We start from the raw sequence: 10,055 nt of genomic DNA, 5'->3' as shown, positions 1-10,055 counted from the left end.
ATGGTCTTTACATTTTGGCATGTTTTTGCAGTGGTTGGTACTGGTTGTTTCTTTCCATGAATAGTGCTTCCTCCAGGAGCTCTGGTAGGGCAGGCCTCGTGGTGACAAAATCTCTCAGCATTTGCTTGTCTGTAAAGGATTTTATTTCTCCTTCACTATGAAACTTAGTTTGGCTAGATATGAAATTCTGGGTTGAAAATTCTTTTCTTTAAGAATGTTGAATATTGTCCCTCACTCTCCTCTGGCTTTTAGAGTTTCTGCTGAGATATCCACTGTTAGTCTGATGGGCTTCCTTTTGTTGGTAACCTGACCTTTCTCTCTGACTGCCCTTAACATTTCTTCCTTCATTTCAACTTTGGTGAATCTTACAGTTATATCTTGGAGTTCCTCTTCTCGAGGAGTAATCTTTGTGGTGTTCTCTGTATTTTCTGAATTTGAATGTTGGCCTGTCTTGCTAGGTTGGGGAAGTTCTCCTGGTTGATATCCTGCAGAGTGTTTTCCAACTTGGTTCCATTCTCCCCATCACTTTCAGGTACATCAATCAGACGTAGATTTGGTCTTTTCAAATAGTCCCATATTTCCTGTAGGCTTTGTTCATTTCTTGTTACTCTTTTTCCTCTAAGCTTCTCTTCTCACTTTATTTCTTTCATTTGATCTTCTATCATTGATACCCTTTCTTCCAGTTGATTGAATCAGTTACTGAAGCTTGTGCATTTGTCACGTAGTTCTCGTGCCATGGTTTTCAGCTCAATCAGGTCATTTAAGGACTTCTCTACATTGGTTATTCTAGTTAACCATTCTTCTAATCTTCTTTTCAGGGTTTTTAGCTTCTTTGCAATGCGTTCAAACTTCCTCCTTTAGCTCGGAGAAGTTTCATCGTCTGAAGGCTTCTTACCTCAACTTGTCAAAGTCATTCTCTGTCCAGCTTTGTTCCATTGCTGGCAAGGAGCTGCATTCCTTTGGTAGGGAAGAGGTGCTCTGATTTTTAGAATTTTCAGCTTTTCTGCTCTGTTTTTTCCCCATCTTTGTGGTTTTATCTACCTTTGGTCTTTGATAATGGTGACATACAGATGGGGTTTTGGTGTAGATGTCCTTTCTCTTTGTTAATTTTCCTTCTAACAGTCAGGACCCTAAGCTGTAGGTCTGTTGGAGTTTGCTTGAGGTCCACTCCAGACACTGTTTGCCTGGGTTTCAGCAGCGGAGGCTGCAGAAGAGTGAATATTGCCGAACAGCAAATTTTACAGCCTGATCGTTCCTCTGGAAGCTTCATCTCAGAGGCGTACCCGGCCATGTGAGGTGTCAGTCTGCGCTTATTGGGCAGTGCTTCCCAGTTAGGCTACTTGGGGGTGAGGGACCCACTTGAGGAGGCAGTCTGTCCTTTCCCAGATCTCAACCTCCATGCTGGGAGAACCACTACTCTCTTCAAAGCTGTCAGACAGGGACATTTACATCTGCAGAGGTTTCTGCTGCTTTTATTTGGCTATGCCCTGTCCCCAGAGGTGGAGTCTACAGAGGCAGGCAGGCCTCCTTGAGCTGTGGTGGACTCTACCCAGTTCAAGCTTCCAGTACCTACCCAAGCCTCAGCAATGGCAGGCGCCCCTCCCCCAGCCTCACTGCCGCCTTGCAGTTACATCTCAGACTGCTGTGCTAGCAATGGAGGAGGCCCCATGGGTGGGGGACCCTCTGAGCCAGGCACAGGATATAATGTCCTGATGTACCATTTGCTAAGACCTTTGGAAAAGCACAGTATTAGGGTGGGAGTGAGCTAATTTTCCAGGTGCTGTGTGTCACGGTTTCTGTTGCTAGGAAAGGGAATTCCCTTACCCTTTGTGCTTCCTGAGTGAGGCGATGCCTCACCCTGCATTGGTTCTTGCTCGGTGGGCTGCACCCACTGTCCTGCACCCACTGTCTGACACACCTCAGTGAGATGAACTGGGTACCTCAGTTGGAAATGCAGAACTCAGCCGTCTTCTGTGTCTCTCACACTGGGAGCTGTAGCGTGGAGCTGTTCCTATTCGGCCATCTTGGAACTGCCAGCCTTCCTCTTAAAATTTTAATATCAATTCCAATATATTTCAGAAAGAGGGAAAAAAATCTACTTGAATTGATACAGACCCCTGAGGTCATGGATTCATTATTTATAAAGGTATAAATCCCAGAAAGCAAATTAAAATTTGTCTTCCCTTTTGCAGATGAGAGAATTGAAAAGCAGGTTCTTTAGCTATAGGAATTACCCATTCCAGGAGGGAGCATAGTGAAGCCCTTAAGCTGAATAGTTCATTAGGCAGTGCAGATGCTGCTCTTAGCCACCCATACCTCTTGAGTTTCCATGATGCCATAGTTTACTAAATATTTGAAACAAATAAAATTCACTCTAAATTGATCCACAATTTTCTGGTCTAAAGCTAAACTGTGAAGTAAGGGTAGATAAAGACTCCTCTAATGAGCATAGAAAGGAATCACAGTGGGGCTCGGTGGCTTATGCCTGTAGTCCCAGCATTTTGGGAGGCCAATGTGAGTGGATCACTTGAGCCCAGGAATTTGAGACCAGCCTGGGCAACATGGCATAACCCCATCTGTACAAAAAATACAAAAATTAGCCAAGCATGGTGGCATGCCCCTGTAGTCTCAGCTACTCAGGAGGCTGAGATGGGAGGATCATTTGAGCCCAGGAGGTCAAGGCTGCAGTGAGTTGTGATTGTGCCACTGCACTCCAGCCTGGGAGACACAGCAAGACTCTGTCTCAAAGGAGAAGGAGAAGGAGGACAAGGAGAAGGAGAAGGAGAAGGAGAAGAAGAAGAAAGGAGAAGAGGAAGAAGAGGAAGAAGAAGATGAAGAAGAAGAAGAAAAAGAAGAAGAAGAAGAAGAAGAGGAAGAAGAAGAAGAAGAAGAAGAAGAAGAAGAAGAAGAAGAAGAAGAAGAAGAAGAAGAAGAGGAGGAAGGAGGAGGAGGAGGAGGAGGGGAGGAGGAGGAAGGAGGAGGAGGAGGAGGAAGAAGAAGAAAGGAGATGAAGAAGAAGAAAGGAGATGAGGAAGAAGAAAGGAGAAGAAAGGAGGAGAAGGTGAGTCAAAAAATGAAAATGGGAGCAAAAGTTTTCTTGTGACTGCTCTCCTTCTTTCTTTTTGAAGACAGTGTGATTTATTGCTTGTTTTCTAATAGGTTGTGGAACTCAGTGCATTAGCAAAGGTATTACATTGATGGCCAAGCTGGGCATCTGTCTCTAGATGAAGCTAACAATTATAACTGGAAAATTCACAGAGGTGGGGGGGTGGCAAATACAGGATTCTTGGAATGATATAGAGCATAAGACATTGTTACTGAACATTCTGCAAAGTTCCATTAGAAGGATGATGGACAAAATATCCTATGCCAGGATGAGAAAGCAATGTTTGAAATTACAAAAGTCTGAAAGTGCCACTTTCTGCTTACAAACAAGAGTCAAAGTATTGATGAAGCTCTTATAGACTTAAAAAAAACACTGCTACAATTAAAGCCTCTAACTTCTGGGAGTCCCAAACAGGAAGAACAGTCATGCTAATCTGATGAGATGACAGAAGATCTGTCACGTAATCTAATGGCTGCATTTATGCACACTCTCCTTCAGGGTGCTTGCAAAGGAAACACTGTTGGCTCTGTAATAACTCAGGAGGAACAAACTGTGCCTATCCTTAACTTGAGGCAGCTAATGTCTTGGCTAGAAAAACAACAAGATGAATTGCTTTCCATTGATTATTTTTATAGCACTCAACACCATAGCACATATGCTCGTTAGCCTAATGACCACACAAATGCTTTGAGGACATGTGGGTGGCTAACAATATATCAGGCTATATACACTGTGCTATGAAGCCACAGAGAAAATGCAGGCAGAGAAAGAAAAAAAGTTAACAAACATGCAAAATAAAAGGAAGGACAATATGTTTCTACTATGATCTGGGTTGGAAAGGGTTAGAAAAGGTCAGGGGAACACTAGAAACCTACAATTGTTGGTCATTTGAGGAGCCAGAGACATCCACTGGAAGACTGCACTTCATATTTAGACAGAAATACGTCTTATTAAAATAACATTATGAAATGGCCGCAGTTTTTACCCGATTTCCCCAGTGCTGACTTCAGAATATTTAGATAAACATCATGGAAATTCCATCCATCATGCAGCGTGTAAAAGACAGAGAAGCTTCCAAATTCCGTGAAGACAACCAAAGGATGAGCTGAAAATTCTTGAACTCAGATTGTAGAGTGAAAGTTATATATTCAGTTTCCTGTATACCTTAAGTTCAACAACAAACTTCAGAAATTGTAGAGTGAAGATCTGATATAATTCTAATAATTTTAATTTCAGTGCTCTCCTCACCATGAAATTCATAAAAACTCACAAATATCAAACTATTCTAGGACCCAAAACATACTATGTTCATTTGTTACTCAATAATAGTGTTTCACAGAGCATTTTCTATGGAACATTTTTCTCAAAATAAGACAATAGAATTTCATTTTAAAACAACTTAAATGCTTGAAGCTACCTAAAGATTCACAGTGACCATGAGCATATTAAAAGTTGTGAGCAGTCCTGCAACTTAAAAAACAAAGTTTTCACCAGACCAAACATACACACACACACACACACACACACACACACACATACAAGAACAGACAGCTACAGACCAGTATTTCTTATGAATATAGATGCAAAAATTATTAACAAAATTTAGCAACAGAAATGAAATCAGTAAGGCAAAGAGATATCTGCACTCACATGCTCATCACAGCACTATTCACAATAGACAAGGAATGGAATTAACCTAAGTGTCCATCAACAAATGAATAGATAAAGAAAATACGATTCTAGCTATCTATACAATGGAATACTATTCAGCCTTAAAAAGAAGAAAATTCTGCCATTGGCAACAATGTGGATGAACCTGGAAGACATTCTGCCAAGTGAAATAAAACCAACACTGAAAAATACTGCATGACCTCACTTACATGTGGAATCTTAAAAAGTTGAACTCATAGAAACAGAGAGTAGAATGATGGTTGCCAGGGCTTGTGGGAGGAGTTTGGTCAAAAGGTATTAAGTTTCAGTTAGAATGAATAATTTCTGGAGGTATATTATACAGCATGGTAACTACCGTTAACAACAATTTATCGTATACTTGAAAAGTGCTAAGAAAGTGGATCTTTTTTTTTTATTATTATACTTTAAGTTCTAGGGTACTTGTGCACAATGTGCAGGTTTGTTATATATATATACATGTGCCATGTTGGTGTGCTGCACCCATTAACTCATCATTTACATTAGGTATATCTGCTAATGCTATCCCTCCTCCCTACCCCCTCCCCATAATAGGACCCAGTGTGTCTTAAATGTTTTCTACACACACACACACACACAGACATACACACACATATATAAATATGTGAGATGACAGATATGTTACTTAGCTTCATTTAATTATTTTACAATAGATGCATATATCAAAACACCATGTGGCAAACACAATTTGTCAATTATACCTTAATAAAACTTGGGGGGAAGAATACAGCAACATATAAAAAGCATTATACATCATGATGAAGTGGAATTTATTTCAGTAAAGCAAGGTAAATTTCACATCTGAAAATCAATTAATGTAATCACACAATCCATTTACGCAAAATGTTCAAAACCAGCAAATCTGTAGAGACAAGATATAGACTGGTGGTTGCCTAAGGCTGAGGCAGGATGCAGACAATGGCAGGAATGAGGGGTGGTGACTGCTACATAGTCTGGAGTTTCTTTTGGAGGCAACAAAAACATGCCAGAATTGGTTGTAGTGATGGTTACACAACCTTGAATATACTAAAAACCATTGAATTGTATACTTTAAGCAGCTGAATTGTCTGATATGTGAATTTTATCTCAGTAAAGATATTACCAAAAATTATTTTCACAGACTTCTTACTTATAATATTATCATTGCTAGAGCAGTAATATTGGCAAGAGTTATTTTTGCCTTTGCAAAATGCTATTCCTTTTGCCTGGAATGCCAAGTGTATTCCCTACCTTTTTTCTGTCTTAAAAACTTCTACTCATTTATTAATAATCAGCCAAAGTGTCACCACCACTGTAATGTCTTCCATGATTCACTCTGGAAAAGGCAAATATCTTTGAAACATGTTTAACCATGACCCACACATGAACCCTGGGTGGGTGGCTGGGTGGATGGATAGATGAATGGATGAATAGATAGATAGATAGATAGATAGATAGATAGGTAGGTAGGTAGATAGATAGATAGATAGATAGATAGATAGATAGATAGATAGATAAAAAAATTTACAAAGCAATATTTACTCTTACCACATGCAATTCATGCTAATATTTTCTATTGCATATTATTCTAGTCTAGTCAATTTCATTTTAAAATGTTTTGTGGCCCATTAAATTAATTTCATGACCCTCTAATGAGTGGCAATCTGCAATTTGAACAATACTATCAAAAATAAATTGAGCCTATATTGTACATTTTAACATAAACATCAGTTTGTGACAGTGAATATTCTTACTTTGGATTAGTGTTACAGGATGTCATAGTCATTGTCCATATTCTGCATTAATCTCCTTTTTGAATATTAGAGTTCTGCTATTCTTTCCCGGGTATTGTAATCCTGAGCTACACAGGTAAGTAAATTTTATGCCAAGGAATTATTTCTATTTGAAGAAAAGACTTGATCACTTACTTTAAAATGATGCTTAGTCCCTAATTTCCTGCTGTATTAGCTAGAAATTTGTTTTTCCCTCCAATATACTCTACAAAGTGGTGGCTGATTGTTTTCCTTTCTATTCTGGTAGTGGCTCCTGAGCTGTAACTCTGTCCTGTATTCTGAGTTTCATTATGCTCTCCACAAGCTCCTTTGTGCCCTGCTCTATGTTCTCCTTTTAACATGAGCAGATTGGAAACATAGTGAAAGCGATTTCACCATGAGCAGAGATATGGGTACAAATGACACTTACTGCACTATGCAAATAATTGGATCCTATGAATGTGTACCACAAGTAATTTTATAATTGAAGTAAGTCATGCCCAGTGAAGAGTAGGTTATCCAAACAACATGATTTCAGATTTTCATTTTTCCTTTTGTCATATTTACTTATGATTATTTTGTTATTATTTCTGTGTCCATTGTAAAATATTATATCCAGTCTTTAGATAAATAATCCATATGGAGTGGGAGTGATATGAAGTGGGTATCAAGTCTGGTAATCACTTCTTCGATATAGGGCTAGGACAATATTGGATATAGGTACCTGCAAGTTTATTCTACATATGGCATTTGAATTTATTTTTTCCAAAAATCCCTATTTAGGAAATTGCATATGTGTGCAAATGTGTGTGTGTGTGAGAGAGAGAGAGAGTTTCAAAAGGACCAGGGTATATTTATGCATGATCAGTCACATAACCTGGGTATCAGTAATTTTCTCCTTCAGAAATAATTCCAAAGAAGATGTCCATCAAGAAACGCCACAAAAACAGTATTAGGCATAAGGTTTTAGAAGAAGTGGACTTTATCTAAATCCCAGTTTGGATCTTAGTAGTCATCTTTCCCTGCAAATACTGACTCCATTCTTATATCTACGTATCTTGTGTACCATCTGTCTAGATATAGCCTGTGCCATATTTTCTTTAAGCTTGTTTTTAAGCATTCTCATGCCTCATTCAGTTACTCACATACCTTGGCAAATGTCTGTAAACTTCCCATCTTCATTTTAGATCCTTGGAATAGGCCTGACGAACCACAAACTTCAAGAGGACATTATTGACTTTTGTATGTACTGCAGATTCTTTATAAGGTCACCAACCTCAAGGGACATGAAATCCAGAGGCAGAGACAAAATAATGATGATTAACCGATAAAGAACAAGAATGAGAATGTGTGGGGCATATCATAAGTGCTACAGGAATTTTGAAAAAGGAAAGATTTCTGAGAATTCTAATAGTCAGCGAAGGATTCTCTTGAAGACTTACACTGTATGTAAATAAGCAGAAAAGGGAGTATGTTCAAGGCAAAGAAATACATTTAGGAGGCTGTGGCCTATAGTGTAGTGGGTCTGATGGTTTTAACTTCAAGTCTAAAATATATCCTTTCCACCTATGTTGTTTTTGAAAAGTTAATGAATATTTCTTAGCCAATAGTATTCTTACCTCTAGAATTAAGATGAAATACCTGCAGTACTTGGCAACAGTAAGCAATCAATACAAATTTATTGTCTCCTTTTTCCAAAAAAAACATGAATAGAAGTACAGTCAAAATTAAAAACACTTGTTATTTTATGAATTTGGGGTAAGAAATACGTTTGTTTAGAGTTCATTGCAATCATGAATCCCATACATGTAACAGGTAACACAGTAACAGAACTGAGAGCTTTTTAAATTCTAAACGCCTTAGACATTTGTACTCAAATGAAATAACATATGGCAGGATAGCATCTCTTGACCCTTTGCTCCTTGTTACTCATGGCATCCTCATTACTTATGGGGAGACTTGTTGGCATAATAAAGTTATCAAACTCTTGCTGTGAAAAACAATTGATCTTAAAAAGTAGATACTCCATTCAGAAAAAATGTGACAATTCATAGTATACAGAAGTTGACAGGAAAGTCAGACAAACTGCAGGGAAGAAAGACAAAAAATAAAGAAGGGAGAAAATTCACAGTGAAAAGATCTCAGACTGACGAGAAGGTCGTCTGAAAGATGAATGAAAAACGCCTGCCCCCGCCTGAGACTCAGAATATATTCCTAGCTGCCTAGTGTAACATTGGGTCTCCAGTGGTAGACAATTGAATTGGTGACCTTTCCAGCTGTTACTGAGATTGAAGACAGAGTTTCCTGAAAACCCAGCTGAAGGTTAAATGGAAGTCGTATGGATTACCCAATTTGGGATTCCAGTGCTACTGCTGGCCCTCTCCACCCCTCCATCTCCCAGTCACAGCATCAGTGATTGCTGCCTTTTAAGGATGAAAACAACAGCAACAAAAAACTACACTGTCAAAAGATCAATGCTTAAACAAAACCTGTGTAGAAAATGAACACTAAGTTTCAGCTGGGCAATATGGCTTTCACAGGGACTTAGAGTGTGGCTCCTTTAGCCTAGTCTATCTTGCTTTGTTGCCCGAACACAGCAATTTTGTTATGCTTTTCATCTGAGAGTTTCCATTGATTTCCCACATTTTGCAGGGATAAATGCCCAGTAGTACAATTCTTGAGTCATCTGATAGTTGCATGTCTAGTTGTTGTTGTTTTTTTTTTAACCTGCCATACTGTTATCGAGATTGGCTCTAACATTTTACAGTCCAACCAGCAATGTATGAGTGTGATCCACTTTCTCTGCATCCCTGTCAGCATTTGGTTCTAGTTGTGTTTTATTTTAGCCATTCGGTTAGGTATATGGTGATATCTCCTTGCAATTTTAATTTGCACATCCCTAACAACTAATGATATTGAACATATTTTCCTGTGCTTATTTGTTATTTTACACACTCTTTGTGTTTTTTGCACATTTTTATTTGGATTATTTGATTTTTTACTGTTGAGTTTTGAGAGCTCTTTATAAATTATAGTGTTTTGTTGCATATGTGGTTTGCAAATAGTGTTGCTCTTTCTATAGCTCTTATTTTTCTTTCTTAAAATTCAGAGCCAAATTTTTAATAAGCCCAAGTTATCAATTTTCCCTTTTATGGATTATAATTTTATGGCATGTCTTAAGAAATATTTGCTCAGGCCTATATCCTAAATTTTCCTTTTAAAAAATCTTTCAATTTTTTTAATTTTTAAATTTTAATTCTTGTGTTTACATAGTAGATATATATATATTTATGGGGTACATGTTATGTTTTGTACAGGCATGCAATGAGTAATAATCACATCATATAAACTGGGGCCTCCATCCCCTCAAGAATTTATATTTTGTGTCACAAATAATCCAATTATAGTCTTTTAGTTATTTTTAAATGTACAATTAAATTATTGTTGACTATAGTCACTCTGTTGTGCTATCAAATACTAGGTCTTAT

Source organism: Rhinopithecus bieti, unplaced genomic scaffold, assembly GCF_001698545.2.
Source record: "Rhinopithecus bieti isolate Rb0 unplaced genomic scaffold, ASM169854v2 scaffold_6946, whole genome shotgun sequence".
Classification (NCBI taxonomy): Eukaryota; Metazoa; Chordata; class Mammalia; order Primates; family Cercopithecidae; genus Rhinopithecus; species Rhinopithecus bieti.
This window is presented reverse-complemented; position numbering follows the sequence as displayed.